This window comes from Corylus avellana, chromosome ca2 (assembly GCF_901000735.1).
Source record: "Corylus avellana chromosome ca2, CavTom2PMs-1.0".
NCBI lineage: Eukaryota > Viridiplantae > Streptophyta > Magnoliopsida > Fagales > Betulaceae > Corylus > Corylus avellana.
In genome coordinates this window covers 38,628,960-38,635,992 of record NC_081542.1, presented here as the reverse complement: position 1 = coordinate 38,635,992, position 7,033 = coordinate 38,628,960, and the positions used below count along the sequence as shown (strand labels likewise).

Here is a 7,033-nt window from a genome sequence, read left to right as displayed (position 1 = left end):
TTAAGCTATAATCTATCTAAATTTAAGAAGTTTGTAATATCATTTCTACCGTTAGTAATAAAACATGAGAGGGTACTAAAATTTCCCCAATATTTTATGTATGTATCTAGATTTTGCTTTGTACTCATAGTGATTAGTGAAGGAATCCAGCAAACCTCTAACTATTTTGTCCCCCACATCTTTCTCATCTGCTTCCATCTTTTCAAAGTTCCTGGCTTCCATAATTAGCAAAAATAAATAAAAAACACTGCACAAAATAGTGATAGCCATCTAATTTTTGTAACTAGTCCAAAACATTAATTAGCTTATAAGGAAATGTTAGAGGTACCAAATCTTTTATTAAGAGGGTCTTACTAAACTGATGTGTAGCTCATTTATTGGTAACTGTTACATTTCTTTTAATTAATTGTTTTGTTTTTTTCTAATAAATAAATTACACATCAGTTTAGTAAATCTCTCTTTATAAAAAATTTAGTACCCCTAACATTTCTCTACCTTTTATATATATATAGAGAGAGAGTATTATACTTATATATATATATATATATATATATATATATAGAGTAGTATACTATATATAGGTCCTTAAATTACAACCACTACCTGCATTCAAATCCTTAATTTGCATGCACCTTTCATCCAACCAACCTGGCTTACTATAATAAATTTGTATATGATGTTGCATCTCTCACTCTCTCTCTCTCTCACAAAGCGACATTTCTCAACCTTCAATTCCCTTTTTTCACGGCCTACTCTCCTCTCCTTTCATGGAGGCAATTTGATTGCTCCGGCCGCCGGCAGCAACAATTGGAGGGAAATCGGGTCGTGAAATATTCTAGTAAGTCCTCGTCTTTTTTGGGTCATTTCTGATAGATGGCGAAGAAGGAGGCTTCAATATTGATGCAAAAATATGAGCTCGGCCGCATGCTTGGAAAAGGCACATTTGCTAAGGTTTACCATGCAAGAAACCTTAAATCTAAGGAGAATATAGCCGTTAAGATTATCGACAAGCAGAAGGTTTTGCAGATCGGATTGATAGACCAAATCAAACGAGAAATCTCTGTCATGGGCCTTGTCAGGCACCCCAATGTTGTCCAGCTCTATGAAGTCATGGCAAGCAAATCCAAGATTTATTTCGCAATGGAATACGTGAAAGGTGGAGAGCTTTTCAACAAGGTTGCCAAAGGGAAGCTCAAGGAAGACTTGGCGCGCAAGTATTTCCAGCAACTCATCGGGGCTGTTGATTTCTGCCATAGCCGAGGGGTGTATCACCGAGACATAAAGCCGGAGAATCTCCTCCTTGACGAGAATGGTGACCTCAAGGTTTCTGATTTTGGGTTGAGCGCTTTGTGGGATTCGAGGCGGCAAGATGGGCTTCTCCACACGACATGTGGCACTCCTGCCTACGTGGCGCCAGAGGTTCTTAACAGGAAAGGCTATGATGGAGCTAAGGCTGATATTTGGTCATGTGGTGTTGTTTTGTTTGTTTTGTTGGCTGGTTTTCTTCCTTTCCAAGAAACCAATCTCGTGGAAATGTATAGGAAGATTAGCAAAGGAGAATTTAGGTGCCCCCATTGGTTTCCTCAAGATGTCCGGAAGCTTCTTTCAAGAATTCTTGATCCCAATCCGAGCACAAGAATAGACGTTTCCCAGCTCCAAGAGAATACTTGGTTCAAGAAGGGATTCAAAAAGATTGAAGCATTACAACAGCCTCCGAAAGTCTCCGTCATCGACGACGTTCAGGATGCGTTTTTGCCCTCGGAAACTAGCCCCATGAAACTGACTTGCTTCAATGCATTCGATATTATCTCTCTTTCATCGGGATTCGATCTATCCGGTTTGTTTGAGAAGGATGTAAGTCAAAGACTACAGGCACGATTTACTACGACAAAACCGGCCTCAATGATCGTGTCGAAATTGGAAGAAATAGCGGAGGTGGAGAGGTTTAAGGTGATGAAGGAAGGAGGAAAAGTTACATTACAGGGAAGCAAAGAAGGGAGAAAAGGGCAGCTTGCAATTGATGCTGAAATATTTGAAGTTACACCTTCGTTTTATGTTGTGGAGGTGAAGAAAGCAGCGGGGGATACATTTGAGTATAGACATTTCTATAACGAGGACTTGAAGCCCTCTCTCAAGGATATTGTATGGACTTGGGAAGGAAGTGAGCAACAACAGCAGCAGCCACAATCTTCATAGGTTTTTTGCTCTTAGATATATAAGACTTTCTGATATAGTACTCTTCTATCATTATGTATTTATCTTTCAATTATTTGGACCATGTTCCTTTTCTTTATAATTAGTTGTGTATCTTAAATGTGAGATCCAAGTGTAAAGAGGCACTGAGGTTTCATTTAGCCTTTGATGAGGCACTTTATGAATATTTAGTTTTTGGTTCATGAATCCTGAAAGTGTTAATTGTGTGCAGGGCCATCTAACGGTCAGCATCACCAAAGATGTGATGCTAAAAGGGCGGAAATAACCTATTTACAAATGAGGATTTGGGGGGTTATGTCCTAAAGTTGACGTAATTTTTAAAATCACCATTAGATCAGAATTTCATGGCTGTTGAAGCGTTTTTCGGTCCAAGGATTTGCTAGGCAGCGATTTTTCTTCGTGGTTGAGCTGTGAGAGGAATTCCTGTATGGCAATGATGTTCCTGCAAAACAAGGGCATGGCTGGAGGGTCTTCGGTTGGGGTAGAAGACTCTCCAATGCTTAAGTTAGCATCTTATATGTGAATAAAAAATATAAAAGTAATTTGCCTCTAATATCCATGAATGAATGTGTGTTGTGTGAGATATACAAAGTAGATAGAGAGGTGTGAGAGAGAGATGAGTCTCTTGGAGAGAGAGAGAGAGAGAGAGGCATGGGATGAAAGAGGAAGGGCTTGTAGGAGAGGAGGAAGAGGACCCCAAGAAATGTCCCCCTTTCTCTTATTCCTAGATGCGAAAAAGGTGGACACATGTTATATTGCAAGTGGGTGATGGCATATTGTAAATAAGTGTAAGTAGATAGGGCCCATGGTGAGATATTTTCTCCCCAATAATAGTAATTTTAAAAGGTACATCAACTTTTGAAAGTTAAAATAAAGATAAATTGATGGTACGTACGTATGATTAAGGGGCGGGTGAGGCCCGCCCGAGTCTTTGCTTATAATAACGAATAGTTTGGAGTCATATAGATCGTATACCAACATCTTTCATAAGATGGAATTCAAAGAATAAGCATGACATCGGTCCTCGTTTCCTTCCCTTGGTTTGGATATGACTGTCCTGTTTTTGGCACCATTCCGGTCCTTCTACTATTGTCAAGATTTAAGGTTTTGTTTGATGTTTTTTCTTCTTTAACGTTTCTCACTAATTGGGTTTCCTCTTTCTCAATCAAAATTGTATGCAATAGGAGGATATAAGCAGTACCATGATGTTGCATGAGTTGTTCACCACTACTGTAATAGAACATGCATTTTTGGTACAATCTTTTCTCCCAAGCAAAACATTCAATGTAATGTGGCATGCATCAAAGGGAGATTGCTAGAAAAGTTAAAAGTAATTTAAAAGTACACCATTCATAAAACCTTTGAACTTCTACCAAAAATCTCTCCTTATTCAAAGAAAGAGGGAAGAATATGTGAAGCACTAGAAGATTCCTCCATCACCAAATTCTATAATCCGAGCTTTAATTCCTTGTAACATAACTCCTCGTACTCTCCTCTATCCCCTCCTTTCCTCTTAAGCACCACCACCAACAATGGCAGAATCAATTCAAATATCTCCACAGTTACTACAAGTGGCCCTTCCACGCTTTCTCTTGCCCCATGCAAGCTCACCAGACAACCTTTGTGTCTCACCGTGAAGTTAACAACCTTTGCAATCTCCTCCAGCTTGGATATTATCTCCGACACCGGCACGTGCGACACAAACCTCGCTACCTCCTCATTCTCCTCAAACAACCTAGAAAGATCAAGCCCACGCGAGAATGATATAATATCAAATGCATTCAATCTTGTAGGTCTCGGAAATGAATTAGCTTTGTTTCGTTTCCTCTCCAACTGGGTTTCTGAATCCCATATGGATTGGTTCAAAGTTGATGCTACGTCATCCTTTTCATCCTCAACATTACAAAGCTGATCACCATCACCGACATAGAATTTGACATGTTTAAACCCTTTTTTGAACCATTTGTTTTCCATAATCTCTGGGATTGTTATCCGAGCTTTAGGGTTAGCATCAAGAAGACGATTAAGTAGCCGAATTAGCTCCGATGAAAACCATCTGGGGCATCGAAATTTGCCTGTGTACAATGTCATAACATCGTTACCTGTTAGAATATAAATTGAATGATTAAAATGAAAAATATACTTTACCATCCCAAAAATTGGACCTATTTTTAGATCTTTTCTCTAACGTTTAAAAAGTCGCAAATGACTCTTGAAATTTCAACCGGTTCATTGGCAAAAAGACTATCAAATTTTTCCGTCTCTTTGGACAGAAAGCTAGTCAAGTGAGTCATGACACTTTTTTGGACCTGAACTCTAAAAAATGTTCTCAAAGAAGAAAAAACAAAAACAAAAACAAATTAAAAATAGGGGTGGCCAAAGGCCAACCAAATGGCAAAATGTATTTTTTCTTAAATTAAATCTATCGCTTCTTATCAACTTAAACTTTTGGGATAAGTGGTGATTTCACATAGTATTAAAATGTATTGAATTCGAACCCTAAATCCACAATTCACCCCATTTCAAGTAAGTATTCCACGTATTGAACCTCATCTATTAAACGAGAGTTTGAGACAGCACGTGAGAGAGTGTTGAAATTTAATTTAGAAAACCTTCACATACCTCTTTCAAACTAGCATTCAATTAACAATATACTCCCAAGGTCAACAAAAAGACAAAAATAAACATCAATTTTTTTTCAATAAGGCAAAAATATTCCAATAAATTCGAAAAAACAAAAAAAAACAAAAAAATAACAATTTTTTCTTAAATTTCCACATCCTGGTTATATATATATCGTTTATTTTTACCATGAAAGGGAGAATACCCGGCCATCAACTCGAACAAGATCACCCCACAAGACCAAACGTCTACCTTAGCCGCTCAATAGCCTTTTTTGGTCAAAAGCAAAACCTCAGGCGCAACATACGCCGGCGTGCCGCAAAACGTGTGAGAAACTTGATCCGACAGCGTGCTTAGCCCGAAGTCGGAAACTTTGAGGTTTCCATTCTCATCGAGCAACAGATTCTGAGGTTTGAGGTCTCGATGGAACACCCCTCTAAAATGCCAAAACTTGACAGCCGAAACCAACTGTTGGAAATATTTTCTCACAACTTGTTCTTTCAACGGACCCTTGGTAAATTTCTTGAACAGCTCCCCACCGGAAACGTACTCCATCACAATGTAGATCTTTGCCTTGCTGGCCATCACCTCCAAAATTTGGACAATGTTGGGGTGGCGGACGCGGCGGAGGCAGTGGATCTCCCGTTTGATTTGGCGGCTTAGGCCAGTGGTTAACACTTTCTCCTTGTTGATGACTTTGATGGCAACGCTTTGAGCTGACGTAATGTTGCAGGCGTGATACACATTGGCGAAGTTTCCTTCACCCAATAGCTCGTTGATCTCGTAGCGCCCTTGAAGTAGAGCTCGGTTTTCATTTTTGCTGTTGCCGTTTTCTGCCATGGAAGGTTAACTTGCTTGCGAGGGGAAGATTTTATATATTGTAGGTGTAGGGCTTGTTAGAATATTTCAATAATACAACAGGGTTGTCGGAAATATCTTCCGACCAATTTAAAAGGGACATTAAAACATATTAAATTTAGTCTAAGTTAGAAAACTGCTATTAATGATGTTAATAGCAAGAAAATTGAGAATTATTGTTTCAAAACTATAATAAAGAATTCGAGGATTCTAGCAATGCAGGAAAATAGGCAAAAGAATATATTTGCAACATAAACGAACAAAATTATCATGGACTAGCAACGGCAGTCAACAATAGAAAAAGTATTGGCCTCATAGCCTTCATAAAAAGTGACAGACAGTCTAACAAAAACGTTCTTGTTTGGTTCCCGAGAAAAAACTTCCATCAAATTTTCCTCATTAAAAAAATAATAATAATAACAGGAACAAGTTGAAGAAATCCTATGGGCTTGGTCAGACGGATTGCCCTATGCTTTGTTTATTTTAATTACATTTTTGCCTTTGTTTTTCTTCTATGTACTTTTATGGAAAGTGATGCATGACCAATCAGTGAGAGGGAGGATTTTAGGTGTTTTTCATATCTTTGTTGGGCTTCTTATTCATCTTCTTTGATTTCCTTCATCTACATGATCTTACTCGTCGTCTTTGCAGGTACAGGTGAAGAATCTGTTGAATTTTTAGGACACAATCAAACAGCGTGAGATTGAGACCTGTGTTTTGAAATCCTTTGCAAAATAAATATTGAAATCTACACTCATATATATAGTTTTGAGAATAAGGTTGTATATTGAATCACACTGTATAATGTACAGAAGGAGCCTATATATAGGCTAATAATACAAACCTAGTAAAACAAGGAAAGGTAAACCTAGTAGACTTATAATACCAAAGAAAGTAAATAACAATAACATAATATTATTAACAGCCCCCCACAAGCTCAAGGTGGAGTGTGAGAGACCAACTTGAGGTTAGACACAAGATCACGAAAACGCCCTGGAGGATGTGACTTTGTAAAGATGTCTGCGAGCTGATCACGGGACATGATAGAATGAAGCTGTAGTGAGCCCTGAAGAAGATGATGACGAACAAAATGACAATCAATCTCAATATGTTTTGTCCGTTCATAAAAAACATCATTATGAGCAATCTAAATAGCACTCTTGTTATCACAGTATACAGGAGTAGCAGAAGAAAGAGAGACGCCCATATCCTGTAACAGCCATCGCAACCAAAGAAGCTCCGCGGCAGTGTTAGCTAGAGCACGATATTCCGCCTCGGTACTAAATCGAGCAACAACAGTTTGTTTCTTACTTCACCAAGAGATAAGCGAGGTGTCAGG

At 38.5% G+C, this 7,033-nt stretch overlaps 1 pseudogene; it reads right to left on the bottom strand.

Moving 5' to 3' along the window:
* Positions 1 to 5,676, bottom strand: part of LOC132170417 (CBL-interacting serine/threonine-protein kinase 12-like) — a 6,398-nt pseudogene extending 722 nt beyond the window's left edge.
* Positions 5,677 to 7,033: the final 1,357 nt, after the last annotated feature.